The sequence below is a fragment of the Lepus europaeus genome, chromosome X, assembly GCF_033115175.1.
Source record: "Lepus europaeus isolate LE1 chromosome X, mLepTim1.pri, whole genome shotgun sequence".
In the NCBI taxonomy this organism is placed as follows: Eukaryota; Metazoa; Chordata; class Mammalia; order Lagomorpha; family Leporidae; genus Lepus; species Lepus europaeus.
This window is the reverse complement of record NC_084850.1, coordinates 53,195,072-53,218,114: the sequence shown is the minus strand read 5'-3', so window position 1 is coordinate 53,218,114 and position 23,043 is coordinate 53,195,072.

Below are 23,043 nucleotides of genomic sequence, written 5' to 3'. Positions count from 1 at the left end.
TAAAGGGATATAGTGTCACAGTATTTTTCAGAAATACATTTCAGCATCATAAAATACAACTGATTATTTTCACTTACCTGATTTTGGAATTAGGACATCTGGGTACAGTCTTCAAGTACTTCAATATAAAACACTCTACAAATTGCACAGTAATTCCCAACAGAAAAAGAATGCAAACTTAATGAACTGCACTAAGGAGTGCTTGATGAAGTTGGAGTTACAAATAATGAAGGCAGTAATGGAAATAGACCCACCAAACTCACTTTTTCTGTGGCCAGCACTGTGGTGCAGCAGAAAAAGCCTCTGCCTGCAGCATAGGCATCCCATATTGGTGCCAGGTCATGTCCCAGCTGTTCCACTTCTGATCTAGTTCCCTGCTAATGTGCCTGAGGAAAGCAGTGGAAGATGGCCCAAGTGCTTGGACCTTTGCCATCCACATGGGCAATGCAGATGAAGCTCGTGGCTCCTGGCTTTGGCCTGACCAAGCCCTGGCCACTGCAGCCAATGGGGTGTGAACCAGCACATGGAATATCTCTCTCTCTCTTTCTACCTGTCTGTCCCTCCCTCTCTCTGTAAGTTTGACTTTCAAATAAAAATAAATAAATCTGAAATGTAACCTCCATGATAGTGGGGTGTCTGTCTATGAAAAATAAAAACTCACTTTTTCTGTGACTCCTCCCATCAGCCATGGCTGAACATCACTGGCTGTAATACCTTGAATGCTCATGATACTGGAGTTTGCTCTGTAGTTTAGAATTACAGAAGAACATGATGGGTTGAGGTGATAGCCCTTATGTGGGTCACTGGCAGATTTCAAATATACACTGTCCTTGTAACTCTGATTTGTATTTGTAGTCAGGAACCAGCAGTGAGGGCAAGTGATGCTCTTGGAATGGCCCTTTGAGGATAAGGGCTCACTGAAACCACTTTAAGGCAATAAGTAAAGAGAGAAGTAGAGTGTCTGTGTTTCACTCTGGAGTGAAGAAAGGAAAGTCATGGGCAAAACCAAGAAACAGTGTCCAAGAAGAAGCAATGATAGAAAGATGTGGGAGACAATATAATATCAAATGAAAAGCAAAAATTCTCAGTGGTAGAGGACTATAACATAACAGTTCTTGCTTGGAAAAGTTTAATTCAAGGCCTCCGTGAGGCCAAAATCATTTTAGATGCACTTAGAAGCAATAAAGTCATCTTCAAGAGGCAAGTAGCTCTTACGTTGCCACCATAAAGCCTTCTTCAGTGAAATTCATGGACATGCTGTACTATGATACAATGTCCTCAGCTTTAGGAGTCAGCCCTTGGAGACAAAAATAAATAATGTTATAAAGCTGAATTATAAGAATATGTATTTGTACTAGGCTTTGACATGCATTATCTCATTTAATAAACACAAGGCAGTATCAGGTTATAGTAGACCAAGAAGTTTCAGCTTAGTTAGTAATTGGTCCATCTATCCAATCCTTGGTTGATACTTCATTGTGAGTCTTTTTGAGTGTACAAGAGAGCATTCAAAAAGGTCATCTATCATTTATCAGTCAAGATCAGGCATTGAATTTTCTAATTATTAATGAAATGAACATTTTAGGGAGTTAGTCATGTATAAAACATCAGGAAAAATATAAAGAACATACTATAGGCTGGCACCGTGGCTCAATAGGCTAATCCTCTGCCTTCGGCGCTGGCACCTCAGGTTCTAGTCCCAGTCAGTGTGCCAGATTCTGTCCCTGTTGCCCCTCTTCCAGGCCAGCTCTCTGCTGTGGCCCGAGAGTGCAGTGGAGGATGGCCCAAGTGCTTGGGCCCTACACCCGCATGGGAGACCAGGAGAAGCACCTGGCTCCTGGCTCCTGGCTTTCGATCAGCGCGGCGCACTGGTTGCAGCGCACCGGCCACGGCGGCCATTGGAGGGTGAACCAACGGCAAAGAAAGACCTTTCTCTCTCTCTCTCTCACTGTCCACTCCGCCTGTCAAAAAAAAAAAAATACTATATAACCTCAGAAGGTTAATGCTGATTCAAAGCATTGTAACTAAAAATATTAGTCTGAAATGTCAAACTACATAGCAGATACAGGAAGGTTTTGGGTTCAAATGGTTGGTTTGCTGAGTGGTCCTAGGATATACTGAAAATGTTTGATATACTATTCTCATCACCCCATTTCTGCCAATGTTGTGGGTCTCAAGGTTGCTCAAGCTTAAGTACTTGGCAATTAGTACAAGATTTATTTAGATAATGGTTTATAAGTTCAATGTACCTCCCATAATTCTCTATAAAATGTGTGAATGTAAGTATTTCTCTGAGGGCAAAGAATCAGCATGTTTCATCTGCTTCCCAAAGTGGTAATAGACTATATATATACATATATATATATATATATATATATATATATATATATATATATATACAAGGACAATTTATTTAAACAAACACAGGTTTATTTATTACAAACCAATGAAGTTTTTTGAGTTTTGGAAATTGCTGTTTTATATCTATCAATCAGATTTAGACACAAGCCAATCAAATGGCATGCATGGAAACCTGCTTTAGAACATGCCAACTTCCAAACTATATGAGCTGCCAGAGTTAGGGAATTTGGCCAGGTTACAACTTAGCATACAGTCTAATATTCTGAACAACCACTAACTTCACTGTGGGAACTATTTCCAAGTCTAAAAACTGGGAGTCTGTCTTGTAAACAGTACAGTTTTGTGGCCAGGAAATATGATAGATTAGATGTTATTGTACTTTTATTTAGATTTTTTTTTTTAGTGCCAGAAAGGAAATTAGTTTTAACCAAGAACCATCCCAACTCCTTTTAATCTGTTTCAAGGTAGGCATAATTCCACAAGTCATTCTGCTGTTTAGATGATTGCCAGGAAAACTGTTACCCCATTCTATAAATGCTATCAAGTTATCAGCAGGTAATATTCCGTTAATATTGGCAGATAATTGTATCAGTCCAGGAATCTCGTTGGAAATGTAAGATTTATTTTAAAAATCTAAATGGATGATAGATACCACATTCTACATAGCTGGTAGCTAAAAGGCAAGGAAAACACAAAAGGAAAATAAAACAGAAGATGGGCATGTGTCTATTAGTGGAATGAGTCTTTTCAAAATTGGGTATATGTCTATAGACAGAATTCTTTAAAGGAGACCCTCTATGACTCAGCCAGCCATGGGAAGGAAGATGAAAGTACTTCTAATAGAGGGGACATTTTGTCACATCTATCTCTTCAGCCACTTTGCCCATAAAAAGGATAATGGCTATCCCCAACATTACATTTGAGTTACAAAGAACAAAAGTCACAAAGAGATCAAAGAGCTGCCTGAGTTCCAGATTGGCATGTCTTTTGATTCTCCACAGGCTGTCTTTTGCTTTTGGCAATTCTTTGGATAGAAGCTTTCACATACACAGTAGGAAGAGCAAAGGTGTCCTCTTTACATGGTGGATGTGTTCTTGAGAAGTCAGATGTAAATCAGGGACTAAATAAGTCAGTAAACAGTAGGCTATGTTAAAAAATGGTTGTATTTTCTAGTAGCATCCTTTTCAAAAAGTATGTATGTGTAAAACATTTATCTTACTTATATATTTTTCCCATTGAACAGTATGTGCAAACAGACACACGCACTGGATTGAGCTATCTGATTACAAATGCAAGAGGAAAATCTTTATATAAGTTCACATTTCTTTTTTTTTTGACAGGCAGAGTGGACAGTGAGAGAGAGAGACAGAGAGAAAGGTCTTCCTTTTTGCCCTTGGTTCACCCTCCAATGGCCGCTGCGGTAGGCGCGCTGCGGCCGGCGCACCGCGCTGTTCCGATGGCAGGAGCCAGGTGCTTCTCCTGGTCTCCCATGCGGGTGCAGAGCCCAAGCACTTGGGCCATCCTCCACTGCACTCCCTGGCCACAGCAGAGAGCTGGCCTGGAAGAGGGGCAACCGGGACAGGATCGGTGCCCCGACCGGGACTAGAACCTGGTGTGCCGGCGCCGCAAGGCGGAGGATTAGCCTATTGAGCCGTGGCGCCGGCTATAAGTTCACATTTCAACAAGAAAATTTTACTGAGTTGTAGTTGGGTTCTGATTTAGCAAACCATCATTCTGTAAAATTTCAGTTCATGGAATTTTTCATTTAATTGATTTTTTAGAGCTAGATACTTTATTAAACGTCAATCTCAAGGAAAACTCTAGGCAAGGAATGGTCCTTTGATCATTATAATGCTAAGCACCCAAATTTCATGAAACTGCATATTCATAATTTTGTTTATCAGGTGTTCCTGGAAATGGAGGCACATGGGTACTCATTGTGGGCAACAAGTTTCAGAGGCCCATGAATTATAAGCCATTAACCAAAAGTACTGCACTCTAAGTTGTCCTCATTTGGGGAGAGGGTCTATGGGAATATACTGGACAACAGATGGCTTCTAATTTTTAAATGACAAGAAACAGAACAAAAAAGAAAAGATAGCTAAAAGTCGTCTGTCCTTTAGCTTCTTCCTCAGGTAAGAAAATAATTCTTATTCAAGCATTTGCCTAACTCTCCACTCTGGAGGATGTGGGAGCATCAGAACTGATGCACAAATTTGAATATTTACAGAGGTTCAAAAATATTTTTTGCCTGAATATAGCAAAAAGCATGGAGAATATAGAAAATGTACATTCACTCCAGAGGCTATTGAAAAGATTAATTACCTCATAACTGCTTTAATAAAATGACTCCAATCATATTGCAACTATATAATTATCCTTAAAAGTACTAATAAACTCAATTTCTCTGAAATCACCTTGCTGCAACTGGTTAGTGTAGAAGTAGGGGGAGGAAGCAATTCAGCTCCTAAGAGGGAAGTCAGGAAGAAAGGAAAAGGAGAGATGGTTGGTGGAACAAGGGCTGTCTAATTAGGTCAAGTAAGTAGGGCTGGTTGGTGTTTATTCTGCTTTCACCTTGTAATGATTCTTATTGATCTACGAACACCATTTTAAATGTCAATATTTCCGTTGAAAAGAATTGTAAACATACCATATCTTTCCCTTTCCTCCCCTCTACACCACCTGTGCATGTGCACATGTATGGCCGTGTGTGTGTGTGTGTGTGTGTGTGTACAAATACACATATGTCTATATTCATGAACTTGGATCAAATCCTCTTTGCAAAATAAATATTACAAGAGACAGAGCCAAATTTCATCCTGGTCAAACCAGTGCTGGCCAAACTGAGAAGAAAACATTGCTCTATATTGGTCCTCATGCTTTCTGCACCTTGCTACCTAGATGGGTATTTATCTCACCCCAGGACTTTCATGCTGCCTAAGGACTACTTAGTGCCCACTTCCAATTCCTTCTCTCAGGCAAGGATCCATTTAGAACTAGTCCTGTATCCTCTTTTCTTATAAAAAGCATCCTTCTTTTTAAAATTTTTAGATAACCTTTTCCTTTAAAAGTTTATTTTAATTTACTTGAGAGAGAGAGAGAGAGAGAGAGAGAGAACGATCTTCCATCCACTGGTTCACACCCCAAATTACAATAACTGCAGTAACCATGGCTGGCCAAGGTCAAAGCCAGGAGCCTGGAACTCCCATGAGGGTGGCAGAAAGGAAATAGGGCCAGCATTTGATGTCTCCCAGGGTGCTTTAGCAGAAATCTGGATCAGGAGTTCAGCAGCTGAGACTTGAACCAGCACTCCACTCCAAGATGGGATGCAGGCATGCCAGGTGGCAGGTTAACCACTGTGCCCTTGAAAAATATCTTTTTATTGGGTACCACTCCCACAAACTCCTGCTTTTAGCTGTCTTACTGGGGATATAATAATAACTGAATGTGTTTTAGGCTAAAAGTCAGAATGACCCTATACAACTTAACGACCATGTAGCCTAGGGGCAAATCACTTGATTTCAGTAAACCTTAGTTTCTCTGAATTTCAGTTTTCTTCTCTGGAAAAAAAATGGTTCTTTAATGAAGTTTGCACAATGTCATTTTAGAAAGCATGCGATGAAATGTAAAACAAAGAACTAATATATGTGCAGTGCTTTCCCTATATTCAAAGTTATTGACTCAATTTTTAAAACAACTCTTTACAAATATTGTATGGTGTTGCTCATGTTATAAATAAGTAAAATGAGAGTTGGATTTAATAAGCTATTTACCCCAGGGCTTTTGTAGCTAATTGATGATAGTAGCAGTAGTCTGAATCTAGGTCCATAGACTGTCTCAGTACAGTGCTCTGTCACAGGTGGCAATGTGCAATATTAATGAAAGATATTAGTCATATTCTTATTTCATTATTGTATCATCAGCTTCTACCATGACTCCTCAACATGATTTGCTTTCTTCAGTCAGGACTCTCTGTCACTCGCTGTCATTAGCTCTCCATATGTCATGCTTTGGCTCAATTTTCTATCTGAGATGTTAAAACTTCAGGTTCTACAATTTCCATAAAGCTTTATCACAATTGTTCCAACCTGGCCTGCGCCGTGGCTTAACAGGCTAATCCTCCACCTTGCAGCGCCGGCACACCGGGTTCTAGTCCCGGTTGGGGCGCCGGATTCTGTCCCGGTTGCCCCTCTTCCAGGCCAGCTCTCTGCTATGGCCCAGGAAGGCAGTGGAGGATGGACCAAGTCCTTGGGCCCTGCACCTGCATGGGAGACCAGGAGAAGCACCTGGCTCCTGGCTTCGGATCAGCACGATGCACCGACTGCAGTGGCCATTGGAGGGTGAACCAAGGGCAAAAAGGAAGACCTTTCTCTCTGTCTCTCTCTCTCACTATCCACTCTGCCTGTCAAAAAAAAAAGAAGAAGAAGAAAACAATTGTTCCATCCTGTGTTGACAGAGATCAGCAATCATCTTATGTCTACAAAGAAACTCTGGCTTATAGTCTCAAATCATCCCCTAGTTGTTCATTACATTTGACAATAGCCATGATTTGACCAGATGCTATTGCATTCCAAACATTTCTTTCAATATTCAAAGTTTGTCTGCTTCACATTCTTTCCTTGATTTGCCCTATAAACCACTGTTCTCTGACATATACACATATGCCATGTACAATCTTGATTACTTAATGTTTTTTTGTACCTGCCCCATGCTTACCTATGACATAGCACTGTGATTGAAAGTACAGCTGCTAAAGTTAATCTGCTAGACTTCAAATGTCAGCTCTCACTAACTGAAAATCTTGGTAAGCTATACATAATCTCTCTGTGCTTCAGCTTTCTCATGTGTAAAGTGGGAATAATAATAGTACCTACCTCATAGGATTGTTGTTAAGATGAAAAGAGTGTGTGTATATATGTGTGTATATTATATCCACACAAATAGCACTTACAATAATAAAATTAAATGATAAATGGTCAGTAAATATTAGCTATTATTTCCTTCCTGCTGTGAAATAATATATGGATTTGACATACATTATCTCATTTAATAAACACAAAGAATGGGGGCTGGTGCTGTGGCATAGTAGGCTAAGCTTCCACCTGTGGTGCTGACATCCCATATAGGTGTCAGTTCATGTCCTGGATGCTCCCTCTTCTGATCCAGCTCTCTGCTACAGCCTGGGAAAGCAGTAGAAGATGGCCCAAGTACTTGGGCCCCCGCACCCATGTGGGAGATCTGGAAGAAGTTCCTGGCTCCTGGATTCAGATCTGCTTTGCTCTGGCCATTGTGGTCATTTGGGGAGTGAAATAGCGGATGGAAGACCTTTCTCTCCATCTCTCCCTCTCTGTCTGTATCTCTACCTCTCTTCTAATTAAATAAAATCTTTTTTAAAAAAAATACAGATTGTGTGCAATAAAGCTTTATCATTATCTTTATTTCACAGATCAGTAAAACAAAATTCAGAAAGGTTAGTACATATACCTAAGATCATACAAAACAAAATGGCAGATCCAGGATTTGATCTAACTCCAAGTCAATGATTTTCACCATTATATATTGCTTATTCCAGTTGTTTTTGTGATTAGTATGTGTTTTGTCTTTCCAACTAAACAAACTTCCCAAGGGCAGAATTTATGTCTTCTGATATTTCCAAATCCCCTTCTCTCTCCAATATAATCTTTAGTTGTTTGTCAGAAGTTGGCATTTAATAAACATTTGATAGTTAACCAGTAGAAGAGATCTCCTTCTTTCTCTCTCAAATGAAAAAAAAAATTAAAAACAAACATTAGTTGATTTGGAGTGCAGTTTTTGAGCCAAGTCTATAAACTATCAGCTTCCAGTAAGATAGCATCCCTTACCTTATTGCTGAATTCACGAAAAGGGATTCTTGCCCATGATTTATCAGGAACCCTGATCATTTCTTCCTTAAAAATTTAGCCTGTAAGCTTATTATACCTCTCTCACTGTGTACTTATCAAGCTGGTGATCCCTATTTTAAGAGATACAATGAGGAGAAGCATGGGATTTGAAGAGTCTTGCAGTTTTGGATTTAAATTTCATTCATTTAAGAAATCTTTACTGGGTGCTTACTATGTACCAAGTACCTTTCTAGATACCAGGTATACAGAGTGTCTAGACTGCAGTTACATTGTCTGTGTTATTGCTCACTAACATGTGCATCCCCTTATTTTGGAAGGAAAATACTTTCTATTGTTTGAAGTCCAAGCTTTGCCATTTGACTTGTTTGGATCGACATAATGTGACCCACATTACTTATGGCAGATGCTTTAAGGGTTATTGCACACTTGAATATATGCTATTTTTCCTCTCCAATGGTGGCCAGCAATTTTACAGATGGTGGCTATTCCATTAGCTTAAGTCCCAGAATAAAGATGGCATAAGAAAGAGCCCCAGTCTACCAGCAAAAGCATGTCAGGAAAAATAAAGTCTACCAATTTAAGCCACTGTAATATTTTGAGTTATTTCTTATTGCATCATAATCTAGCATCCCCTGATTCATACAGAGTGAAAAGAGGAATATAAAGAAAATAGCATAGCACTCTCCTCTGCAGCTGTTGCTATGGACTTAGCAATATCTGCCTGATTGACTAATAGCGTTTAGAAGGCTGAATGTGAGCATACTTGGAGGTAAACATCTACAAATCAGTGATAGCCATGGCAGTGCCTTCACTAAAATAAACAGCACCTTATTTATAGAGTCCCAACAAACCAAACAGTAGTACAATAAAGTTGAATACATGTGTTTATACAGATCAGAGAAGCACATAAACCAGCAATGCTGAGCTTCAAGGGCTTATTTTAGCAGCAATCCAGCAATCAGTTTTTTATGTTTCCCTGCTTTTTGGTGGATTTCCATAACAGTAGATACGTAATGGTCTCCTTGGGAAACTATTCATTTTATTTCTTCAGAGTAAATTATCTGTGGTCTGCATACATCATCATAACTCTATAGTGGACTGTGGCAGAGAATGAGCCTTACACAATCCCCAACTACAATGAGCATGAATGACTAAGAGCCACAGCTCTTGCTCTCTGAAATTCATCGCAGCTTTTGCTCCAAAGTCACACCCCCTACAAGCTGCCTTTGACTACATATGGTAGAGAGAAATTCAGTCAGTCCCATCCCTGGGATATACGGGACTTCTCTGATAGCTGATTCCCCAAGGCCTCGTCAAGTGTCTTTAGAGTCCTCAGAGGCTTGGAGTTCATCCATTTGAATTTGCTTCCCTCAGGGTCAGACTCAAATGATGGTCTGACCACTCTCCTAACCTTTATTTTCTCCCTCTATATTTTTTTCGACAGATGTTTCTTCTAACACAATCCTTGGATATTTGATCCCATCTTGGTGTCTATTTATTGTAAGATCTTGATTACCACGTACATCAATATGTTGGTAGTCCTTAAGAAGCCACACTTGGGCCATAGATCTGGAGGTAAGTGATCATGTCTATTTACATCATGTATATATCTCTCAAATGAATGTTCTCCTAGAATGCAGGCCTCTCCATAATAGGAACTCTGTATTCATGCTGAGTCTATAATGTCTAGACAGTACCTAGCACAGAGTAAGCATTTGATGTATTTTTCTTTAATCATCATAGTAAATGAATCTTCTAGGATTGTTGGTTTTTTTTTTCAATCCTACAACTCTAGAAAGAAACTTAAAGACTGTTTAAACAATATAGGCACTCGTATATGTAATATCTGGACATCTCTTTTATGCTGAATATAAGAAATGAGTCTTACTGCAAAATTTTGAAATGTGTTGGTCAAGACTTCTTTTTTTCTTATGATTAATCTCTTTGTAGAAGATCATGATAATCCTTTTTGTAATAAACTCTTATTTTTATATTCCCTCACTCATATATTCATTGACTTATGAGCCAAGCACTTTCCTAGGCACTAGAAATACAAAGATAAGTAAGAATTTGTCCCTGCATTAATTTAAACTTACTGTTTAGTGATATAGACATTAAATAAATAAGCAAATGTATAAATCTAACTACTATGAGGGAAAATAACAAGGAATTATAGGAGCATGAGATGAAGTTAACCTAAGTTGTTTGGGGTAAGAGTCAAGCAAGTTTAATCCACATAGTTTCATAAGAGTCCTTCAACAAGTTTGTGGAAAATGAAATTAAAAGTTAAATCTATTAAGGTACAAAAAATTTGAAATCCATGTATAGTTTGTTTTCATAGCATATATGTTCCAAGAACTTTTTGAAGACCCTTCATATTTAGTCTTGTATGCTATTTCTTTAATTATTGTCCTTGAGAAATAGTTTCTGGTTTAATTCACCCTACTATACCTTTTGTTTCATCTCACCTCCTTCCTGCCAAAAATGTTCTTCCTAGTTTTCACCTAGAGAGAATAAGATCACCATAGCAATGGATTGTCTGTGGATGTGAAGTAAAGCAAGAGTGAAAAATGACTTTCAGTTTTGACATGATAGTGGATGGTGAGATTGTCTTTGATAGGAAAATCTAATTGGTGTTACTCACAAAATGCATACTTGCATATAACCACTTTTTATCATATCTACTGCTGTCATTCTTGTTGAAGTCACTAACATTTATCCTGAACTTCTACAATAGCATCCTGATTTGCCTCCTTTCTTTTGCTCTATCCCCCTACAGTCTGTTCTCATCACAATAGTAATAAATCTTTTAAAAACCTAAATCAAATTGCATCTATCCACTGCTCAAAACCATACAATGACTTCTCACTGTTCTTGGAACAAAATCCAAATTCTCCTCATCATGATTTACAGGCCCCCATGTGATCCAACTCTTGGCTACCTCTCTAACAAATCTAGTAAAACTTTTCCTCTCACATTCTATTCCTCCACCAGTCATTCCACTTTTCCTCAAATATACCAAACATAGTCCCACAGTAGAGCATTTGTGGTTGCTATCCCCAATCTGTGAAATATTGTCACCCCAGATTCTGCATGTCTTATTCCTTGTTTGGTTCAGATTTTTCCTTAATTTGTACCTTCTCAGAAAGACCTCCCTTAACCATGCTATTAAATACAGTACCATCCTTGCCATGCTACCGCCTTAGCCTATTTTGCTTCAATATACTTTTTATATAAGAATAACTCAACAAAAAATAAAATTGAAAGGTAAGTTTATTTTGATGTAAAAACCCTTTGAAATCCATGCATAGTTTTCTTATAATGCACATTTTCTATGGACATTTTGAAAATCCTTTGTATAAAATATCCACCAGACTTCTTTCTTTTTCATTACAACTCTTCACTAATAAAATACAATCTCCAGAAGCCAGAAACATGTTCACTACTATGTTTCTAGTTCCAAGAAAAGTGTTTGGAACTTAAAAGGAAGGAGGAGTGAGTGGTGGGAGATGAGTTTAGTTTTCAATGTGTTAACTTGCACTGATTCTGGAGGAGGCTATGTTTAAAAGAAGAAAATACTCCTATATCTGCAAAATAAAACTCCCCTTCAGAGAGCAATTTTTTCTGAATCTTAAAGAATGAGCTGTATTTAGAAAAGATATATATATTGAAAATATGCCTGAAAATTATTATGGCTCATGATTTATAGTTGCTTAAAAATCCATTAAAACAAATTATATTGACAATTCCATTAATATTAAAACCCCAACATATGCTATTGCAACTTCTGGATCACCCCTAGCAATCATTTTGTTTGTTTCCTATGATTGTTTCACCTTCTTTTTAACTACAGCACATTTGAAGCAGCTTGGGTAAGCTGAAGCATTTCTCATTCTTTAATGTCAGGAATCCAATTGGAGGCGGATCTGAAGATACAAGCTCCCCAAAATTGATTTTCAAATTTGATAAGAAAATACATTCTGATCATTGGGCATGTACACTGAGTCACTATTTTCAGTGAAATGGTTGCATCAATATTGGTCATCTAGCCCATTTAGTAGAAGCAATGAAAAATCAGAAAACCAGCTGTGCATTGCTATTTAATGCTATAATTAGTAATCCAATGGTAGTTTTTTTCAATTTATGTTGCTATATGGGCAAAATGTTGAAATCTTTACCTAATATATACTAAACTGATCTTCTGTATACAAAGAGAATTGAAAATGAATCTTTACATGAATGGAAGGGGAAAGGGAGCAGGAAAGGGGAGGGTTGCGGGCGGGAGGGAAGTTATGGGAGGGGGGGAAGCCATTGTAACCCATAAGCTGTACTTTGGAAATTTATATTCATTAAATAAAAGTTTAATTAAAAAAAAACCAACTGTGTTGGATGCTTTGAGGAAATGTCCTTTAAATTATTTAGGATCCATTTGTCTCCATCTAAGAGTTCACAAAGTGTCAGATTGATTTTCAACAGTTAAGAATTGAGGCTCTGGAATGACTCTGTGATTAGAGTAGGCAACTGAAACATCCTAAATTGATGATGCCTGGGAAAATACGTTTCTATTGTGTCAGAGTCACAGTGAGTTGTCAGTGTGAGCAGAGGAATCATGGAGACCTGGCTGCCAGATGCTTGCAACTCATACCCTGAAGGAAAAACGGATGAGCAACACATTCCCATTACAGAATGGCCACAATCTGACCACAGCAAAGATTTAAGGAAGGCCATAGAATGGTGCTTGAGTTTTTCCTAGTTTAGAGGACCTCACTTGTTGACCCTTAAATTAAGCATGATCAGAGGACAGGTCATCTGTTGAGGGTTACAACTATGAGATGTTGGGGTGAAAAGGCTCAGGAAACATTTTTTATTTTTTTTTTACCTTTAGATTATATTTTTTTATAATACATGGTTTGTTACAGTTAGAGACACTGAGGCTCAGAGAGGGCTAAGAACTCTGTGGCCAGATAACCAATAAGTAGCAAAACAGGAATTTGCATCCAAGTAATAGTTTTCATACATATCAACTCAAACACTTGCATATTTTAAATTTTATTTTTTAAAATAAGCCTTTTGCTAAAGATTTTCCCAGAAATTGGATATTTTTAGATGAGGTCACTTTAAGAAATCCATAAAAACATACAAATAAAGATAAGTTTATTTTGGTGCACAGTTATTTTGAAATCTACATGTAGTTTTCTTCATAATATGCATTTTCCAAGAAATTTTTAAAGGCCCCACTTATAAAATAAAAGTGGAAGTGATCTAGTTGAAAGGGAAGGTCTAGGGGCTGACACTGTGGCACAGCAGGTTAAAGCCCTGGACTGAAGCACCGGCATCCCATATGGGCACTAGTTCTAGTCCCAGTTGCTCCTCTTCTAATCCAGCTCTCTGTTATGGCCTGGGATAGCAGTGGAAGATGGCCCAAGTCGTTGGGCCCCTGCACCTGCGTGGGAGACCTGGAAGAAGCTCCTGGCTCCTGGCTTCGGATTGGTGCAGCTCCGGCAGTTTCAGCCATCTGAGGAGTGAACCATCAGATGGAAGACCTCTCTCTCTGTCTCTACCTCTCTCTCTGTAACTCTTTCAAATAAATAAAATAAATCATTTAAAAAAAAGAAAGTGAAGGTTTAAAGGTCTATGAACTATACCTGAATCCTCCCTCATGGCCCCTGCCCAAGCCACTCTCTGGATTCTGAGGCATTACTCTTAATCTTGAGAGTTTTAAAAAATATAAAATTAAATGAAAAATGGCATTATTTTATTTGAGGACCGACCGATTTACTCTTTTCAGGTAGGTGTTAGATTGATGGAGAATTAAGATTAGAAATTAAGGCCAAGTTTTGGAAAATATATGGTCACAAGAGCATGTTATGAGATGTCTGTAGGCAAGGTGTGATGGATGAGGAGTCAGAATAGGGTTGGCATAAGAATAAGATGAGAAATTGAGTCCCAGAACAAAAGTGCAGTGGGAGAAAAGCACAACCAAGGTGCAGCAAAACTAATTAATAGATGGAAATCAAAAGGGGCATTTTATTTGCTCTATTTGAAGATAGTTGTGGTCTGTTCAATAGCTTTTCTGCTGAAAATTAATCCTGCTTAATTTTTAAACGGAAGATATCTGGAGTAGCTTTGTGTATTCACACTTGGCAGCTATATCCTTATCTATTCAAGAAGCCTCTGATCCTTTTGGGATTATTATACCTCTGAGGGGTGCTTGGGGTCTGCTCTGTAGGGTTAAGATTTTGTTCTGACCCAAATTGGGCCATCATCTTCATATCCTTTGTACCCTTTCATTACTGTTTTCCTTGAAATTTCTGATCTCTGGCACTGGGCTCAGGGTTTTGGGGGAGAGAACTTTTTTTTTTTTTTTTTTTGACCGGCAGAGTGGATAGTGAGAGAGAGAGACAGAGAGAAAGGTCTTCCTTTTTTCCGTTGGTTCACCCTCCAATGGCCGCTGCGGCTGGCTCATCACGCTGATCCAAAGCCAGGAGCCAGGTGCTTCTCCTGGTCTCCCATGCTGGTACAGGGCCCAAGGACTTGGTCCATCCTCCACTGCCTTCCTGGGCCATAGCAGAGAGCTGGCCTGGAAGAGGGGCAACCGGGATAGAATCCGGTGCCCCAACCGGGACTAGAACCCGGTGTGCCGGCGCCGCAAGGTGGAGGATTAGCCTGTTAAGCCACAGCACCAGCCGGGGAGAGAACTTTTATCCAACTGCATTGTAGTAGATATACCTGCTCAACATACCCATGTAACAAATGAGGAAATTTATTTGCAAAAATGGTGAATAAGTTTTTCAAAGTAATGCAATGTTCAGTGGCAGAAAAGATACTCAAATTAAAATTCATAGGTTCCCCTTACTGAAGAAAACACTACCTCAGAAACTTCTACTTTGCTCATAGATGATAAAAGTTAATGTAAGCATTCTAGGATACAAAAAAGATTCTCTGAAAAATTAAATGCTTTCTCATGGTTGTTTGGATTAAGTCCATAAGCTAGGGTCTCTTTCCAAAACCTGAACTTCAAGCAGAAACCAAGTACTACATTTTCCCAACTCCAATATCAGTTATTTCCTTAACAATGAGCCAAATAAAATTATTAATTTTTAATTTTCTTGGAACATTGAAAATTTATTTTGGAGTTAACAACATATGTTTACATTACAGTCGAACTTCAAATTTTTGAGATAATCTTGCTTTATTTTTATAATTTCTTTTATTAATATAAAGAGAACGGATTTCATGTAGTTCATAGATACAATTTTAAGAGCATAATGGTACTTCCCTCATTCCTTCCTTTGGATTATACTTTTTTTTTGAATTATGTTTTTAGGAATTCATTCCTTCTATATTATTCATTTTTATTGGTACATAATTATTCGTGTTAGTCACTTATGATCATTTTTACTATGTTAGAAATTACAACATCTTTCATTTTGTTTTTTTTTTTAATTTAATCTTATTTGATCTAAGAATTTGTCAGTTTTGTTCAGAATTCTTTAAAAGATTTTATTGGGGCTGGCGATGTGGAACAGCGGGTTAAAGCCCTGGCCTGAAGCACCGGCATCCCATATGGGCGCCAGTTTGAGTCCTGGCTGCTCCTCTTCTGATCTGGCTCTCTGCTGTGGCCTGGGATAGCAGTGGAAGATGGCCCAGGTCCTGGGGCCCCTGCACCCACATGGAAGACTGAGAAGAAGATTCTGGCTTCAGATTGGCGCAGCTCTGGCCGTTGCGGCCATCTGGGGAGTGAACCAGCAGATAGAAGACCTCTCTCTCTGTCTCTACCTCTCTCTGTAACTCTGTCTTTCAAATAAATAAAATAAATATTTAAAAAACACTGTTGGGAGAGAGAGAGAGTATCCTGTACATTCCCAACAGTGTTTTTTTAGATTTTTAATTTTCTCTACTTGTCTTTTTTTGACTGTATACTTTCCTCGCTCTGTCTTCTAAGTCCAATATTCTCTCTTCTGCCTCATTGATTCTGTTTTAAGACTCTCCAATGCATATTTTATTTGTTCTATTGAATTCTTCATTTAATTTTGATTCCTCCTTAAGATTCCAATTTCATGGGAGACTTTTTTTTACATGTCCTGCATGGATTTCAGTAGTTCATGCATTTGTTTTTGATTACTTCTATGTAATCTTATGATGAATTATTTGAGTTCCATTTCTTGCATTTCTTCTCTTTCATTTTCTTCATAATCTAGTATTGAAGTGTCATGTTCTTTTGAGAGCATCATATTGTCTTCCTTATTCTTGTTTCTTGGATTGTTGCATTTGTTTTTCAGCATTTGTGGAGATACTGGTTGCTTTCTTCCTTTTTTTCCCCTCTGTGGCAGCTTTTATCATTGTGCTATGACTGTGGATAAGTGGACTATCTGTTTTCAGTGAATTTCTAGAGGTTTATAGTAGGTCTGGCCAGAGAGCTCTGTTCAGTTCTCCAGGGTTAAGGGCATGCCTAAGGTGACACACCCAGTTTTGGCATGGTAAATCTTCTCTCTCTTTTTTTTTAATCAGAAGGGAAGTGTATTAGGCTCAGCTGAGCTCTTCTCCTCAATACCAGTATCTGAGTGCTAACCCCAGTGGGTCTAATATCTGTCTGCTCCATCCCAAGGACCATGCAAAGGATCTTTGTAGTCCTCAGTGTAAGTTCAGATTCCCCAGCAATGTCTCTCACCAGGTTACAGGGAACCCCCAAGCTTGTGGTGTCTCCCACTGAGACTGTTCAAAGTCCCAGCCACGCCATGAGTACTCCCACATACAGACACAGGGAGAACATACAGTATTTGTCCTTTTAGGACTGGCTTATTTCAATAAGTATAATGTTTTCCAGTTGCATCTATTTTCTTGCAAATGAAATGATTTCATTTTACTGCTGTATAGTATTCCATGGTGTACATAATCCATAATACATTTATCCAGTCTTTAGTTGATGGACATTTGCATTGATTCCATATCTTTAGCTATTGTAAATTGAGCTGCAATAAACATGGGGGTAGAGATAACTCTTTCATATGCTGATTTCATTTTCCTTGGGTAAATTCTCAGGAGTGGGATGGCTGTGTCATATGGTAGGTCTACATTCAGATTTCTGAGGTATCTCCTTATAGTCTTTCACAGTGGGTGTACCAGTTGTTTTGTGGTTGATGAGTTTCTTGAACTTTTTATACATTCTTGATATCAATCCTTTATCAGTTACATAGTTTGCAAATAATTTCTCCCATTTTTTCAGTTGCCTCTTCACTTTGCTGAGTGTTTTTTTTTGCAGTACAAAAGCTTCTCAGTTTGATGTAATCTCATTTGTCAGTTTTGGCTTTCATTGTGCCTCTGGGGTCTTTTCCAAGGATTTTTTGCCTATGCCAATGTTTTGCAAGGTTTCCCCAATATCCTCTCACAATTTGATTGTACCAGTTCATAGACTTAGGGCTTTAATCTATTTTGAGTGGATTTTTGTGTAAGATGCAAGATAGGGATCTTGTTTCATACTCCTGCATGCAGAGATCCAGTTATCCCAGGATCATTTGTTGAAGAGACTGTCCTTGAGATTGATTTTAGCTCCCTTGTCAAAGATATGTTAGCTGTAGATACATGAGTTGATTTCTGGAGTTTCTATTCTGTTCCATTGGTCTATCCATCTGTTTTTGTGCCAGTATCAGGCTGTTTTTATTATAACCACCCTGTATTATGTCTTGAAATCTGGAATTGTGATGCTTCTGGCTTTGTTGTTATTGTATAAGATTGCTTTAGCTCTTTGGGTCTCCTGTATTTGCATATGAATTTCAACATCATTTTTCTAGATTTGAGAAGAATGTCCTTGGTATTTTGATTGGGATACACTGAATCTGTAAATTGCTTTCAGTAGTAAGGACATTTTGAAAATATTGATTCTTTCAATCCATGAACATGGAATAGTTTTCCATTTTTTGTGTGTCTTCCTCTCTTTCTTTTATGCTTTGTAATTCTCATCATAGAGATATTTGATGTTCTCTGTTAAATTTATTCCAAGGTATTTGATGTTTTTGTAGCTATTATGAATGCGATTGATTTTAGAAGCTTTTTTGTAGCTATGGCATTGTCTGTATATACAGAGGCTATTGATATTTAACTTTAATTTTTAATTTTAGGATCATTTTATTAAAGTTATACAATAATTTTTAGAAGTCAAACAATTCTACCAGGTTGGATAGGTCAAAAAGCAGTCTTTATTCCTCTTCCTTCACCTCACTGTTCCTTCCCATTAGGTAATCATACTCAAATATTATCATTGACAGTAAACTACATGGAAAAAGAAGAAAATAGTAGCTACAAAACATAAAATACTTAGGAATACATTTAACCAAGTAGCTAAAATACCTATGCACTGAAAACTGTAAAACACTGATAAAATGAAATTTGAAGACAACAAAATAAATGTAGACATAATCTGTGTTCATGGATTAGATAAATTAAAATTGTTGAGGTGGGCATTTGGCATAGGAGTCAAAATGCTGTTTGAGATGCCTTCAACCCATATTGGAGCACCTTGATTCAAGTCCTTACTCCACTCCTTATTCTAGTTTCCTGCTAATGCAGAACCTGGGAGAAAGCACGTGATGTATCAAATACTTGGATCCCTGCCACTCACATGAGATAAAACAACTGAGATCCTTGCTCCTTGCTTTGGCCTGGCCCAGCCCTGGACATTGCTGACATTTTGGGGAGTGAACCAGTGGATGGGAGAGTGCTCTCTCTCGCTCTCTCTCTCTCTCTCTCTCTCTCTCTCCCTTCTTTCTCTCTGAAAGGCAATAAAAAAAAGAAAAGAAAGGAGAAGAAATGGAAAAGAAAAGTAAGGGGAGAAGAAATGACAATGACCAGTAGAAAGTCGAAAAATTTACATTGTTCAAATGTCCAGGCTAGCCTAAGTGATCTATAGATGTAATGTAGACCCAATTAAAATGCTAATTACATTCTTTATACAAATGGGAAAAAATTCTAAGATTCATATGGAGTCACAAAAGACCATGTATAGCAACAAAAATCTTGAACAAAAGGAACAAACGTGAAAATATCACACTATCTGACTTTAAAATATTTTACTGAGCTATGGTAACCAAATAGCATGATATTGGCATAAAAATAAGCATATAGATCAATGGGTAGATTGATATCCCAGAAATGAATACAAGCAGTTCTAGTCAATTGTTTTTCAACAAAGGTGCCAAGAGCACACAATGAGAAAAAGGACAGTCTCTTTAATAAACAGTATTGACACAACTGGATATCCATATGTAGTAGATTTATATTAGAATCGTATCTCGTATCAAATATGAAAATCAACTCAAAATTGATCAAAGGCTTAATTATAAGACCTCAAATTATGAAACTACTAGAAGGAAAGATGGAAAAATGCCTTAAGAAATTGATCTAGGCACTGATTTTTTTTTGGATTTGATCTCAAAAGTACAGAAAAGAATCATGGATAAAAGGGGTTACATCAAACCAAAAAGCTTCTACATGACCAAAAAAAGGAAACATTTAACAGAGTAAAGAAACAACCTGTGGAATGAAAGAAAATACTCACAAACCATATATCAGATAGGGGGTTAATATTCAAAATATATAAGGAACTCAAACAAGTCAATGGTAATGGTAAGCCAATGGTAATAAAACTACTACTTGATTAAAATTTAAAAATTAAATTATAATTGTTTAATGAATTATTCTTTTAATGCCTACTTCTATATTTATAAATTTATATGTCTGTGTCGCTAACTTATGAGTTTTTATTTATAGGCAATAGCTATTGACTTCGCAGTTTGGAAGATGAAGATTTCATAGATTTTTTCCCTACTCGACACAAGCCTATACGATGCACATCTCTGTAAACTCCAAGCATAATTACATTTTGTTTAGATCAATGTTTGGAATATTTTGACCTTGTACTACTTTTACTTTATTATATGAAATTTTATTTACCCTGGAATTAATAACTTATTTTAATGTTTGTTTAATCTTGTATATAATTATGTCCCAGAATCTTCTGGTCAACAACCTGGAATTTCCTGTGGAACGTTTCCTGTGTTAGTACTCTTGTTTCATATTTCAAGAACTATATTGAACTATGTATATATTCTACATATATACATATACATATATATATTGAACTATATATGTATATATGTTAAAATATATATGTTGGAGCATATCCTTCAGTAGCTACTAGAGAAAATACACAAGAAAGACATTATTTTATATACTTTATATCTAGAAGTATATTTATGCTACTCTAGAAATATTCTTTAGATTCTTAAAAGTATGAATCCATTATATTCTGGCTTACTGTTTGCTTTCCTCTTTAAAAGTCCAACATTATTTTTATTCCTCCATTTTGTTTTTCTATGTGATCTTCCCCTGCCTCCTCCCAAAAGCTTGTAGATCTTCATTTTATCCCTCATACTCTGAAATGCCCTAATAATGTACCCTGCAGTGAGCCCATTTCTATGCATTGTGCTGGGCAGTAATTTAGCCCTTCATTCATGGAAATTTATGTTCCTAATCAGTGAGACTTTTTCTTGCTTCGTTTTATTGATATTTTCTGCCTCTCCATTTTTTCTGTTCCTTCTGGATTTCCCATTATTGAGATGCTGGGCCTCTTTGATTGGTTCTTTTTTTTTTTTTTGACAGGCAGAGTGCACAGTGAGAGAGAGAGACAGAGAGAAAGGTCTTCCTTTTTGCCATTGGTTCACCCTCCAGTGGCCGCCGCAGCCGGCGCACTGCAGCAGGCGCATCACACTGATCCGAAGGCAGGAGCCAGGTGCTTCTCCTGGTCTCCCATGCGGGTGCAGGGCCCAAGGACTTGGGCCATCCTCCACTGTACTCCCAGGCCACAGCAGAGAGCTGGACTGGAAGAGGGGCAACCAGGATAGAATCCGGCGCCCCAACCGGGACTAGAACCCGGTGTGTCAGCGCCGCAGGCAGAGGATTAGCCCATTGAGCCGCGGTGCTGGCCTGATTGGTCCTTTAATTCCCACCATCCCCTCCAACCCACCCCCATATTCCATCTACTATCCTTTTGCTCTATTTTCTGTGACATTTCTGTAACCTTCTCTTCCAACACTTCCACTTTTTTTTTTTCATTTCTGCTGTTATGTTTTACATTTTCAAAGGTTTGATTGTTGTTCTTTAAATGCTTTTATTCTTACTTTTTACATTATATTGTATTTATTTCAAACAAATTCAGTACAAATGTTAGCTCTTTAATGATATTTTCTGGAAGAGAAGTACTTTATTTCCCTTGTAATATCTGTTTCCTCCATGTTGCTTTTAACTACAAATGTTCCCTGATTTATAGCAGGTACATTTTAATAAACCTATCATGATTTGAAAACATCCTTAGCTGAAAATGCATTCAATGTGTTTCACCTTACCTACCAAACATCATAGCTTGAGAACTGGCATACTGTACAGGGTTGGTGTTTTTTTCTTTTTTTCTAGTGATCATGGGGCTGAATAGGAGCTATAGCTCACAATCACTGCCCAGCATCATTAGAGAGGATAATAACATATGCTGCTAACTCAGAAAAAAAATCAAAGACCAAAAATCAAAGTATGGTTTCTACAGAATGTATATCACTTTGGCAACATCATAAAGTTGAAAATTCTAAGTTGAGTTATTGAAAGGCAGGGAAGTTCTACATTTCTTTGTTCTGAGCTCTGCCTTTCAAGTTAGCAGCATTCATCAAATCCTTGTAATGTGTACATCCCTGATCAAATAGCAGATGAAGGAGCTGATCAGAAATTCTGAGAACATGAGGGGCACTGCTGACTGAGAGCTTCACTATAGGTAGTTCCAGATTATGCCTGTTGTCTAAGTATAATTATTAATGAAGTTTCCTTTTACTAGCAAAAATGTCCCATGTTGTAGGATAAATTATGTGGCCATCAAAAACACAGGGTGATCTGTCTAGGCCATTTTGTTGTGGATTCTAGATGTCAATATGTCTAGAGTTTGCCTCTTTGGCTGATCAAATTTCCCAGGAAATACTTTTCCAATTTCCTACACAGAGGTAAAAGGTTGACTTCCAATAATTTAGACACTGCCAAAATAATATTTTTAAAAAATTAGACTTGACTCTCATATGATTCTAGGGTTAAAGGACATTTGAGGAACTGAACATTACTTATAGTCATTAAAGAAAGAATTTTAGAGTATATTTGGTTAGGTACACAGCTGGTTAATAAAACAAGTCCCTGAACAAAAATTCTTGATATCTCTCCTGGATAAAATTTGCACATTAATGGAGCCAGCACTGTGGCACAGTGGGTTAAAGCCCTGGCCTGCAGTGCCGGCATCCCATATGGGCGCTGGTTCAAGTCCCAGCTGCTCCACTTCCGATCCAGCTCCCTGTTAATGTGCCTCAGAAAGCAGCAGAGGACAGGCCAACTCCTTGAGCCCCTGCACCAACGTAGGAGACCTGGAAGAAGCTCCTGGATCCTGGCTTCATATCAGCTCAGCTCCAGCTATTACAGCCATTTGGAAAGTGAACCAGAGGATGGACATTATTTACTCTGTGAACCAGTGGATGGACCTCTCTGTCTCTACCTCTCTCAGTAACTCTGTCTTTCAAATGAATAAAATAAATCTTTTTAAAAAAATCTGCATGTTAACATAAAGCTTCTCAGTGTTGTAGCCCTTAATATAAATAGCAAAGTCAAATAAAGGTATATTTCCCTGGATAATTAAGTCAACCTTAGGTGGGCTTGTTAAACAGTGCTCCAAGTAACATCAAAAAAGGATATGTTTCACTCTTTTAGCCTCATGGATACA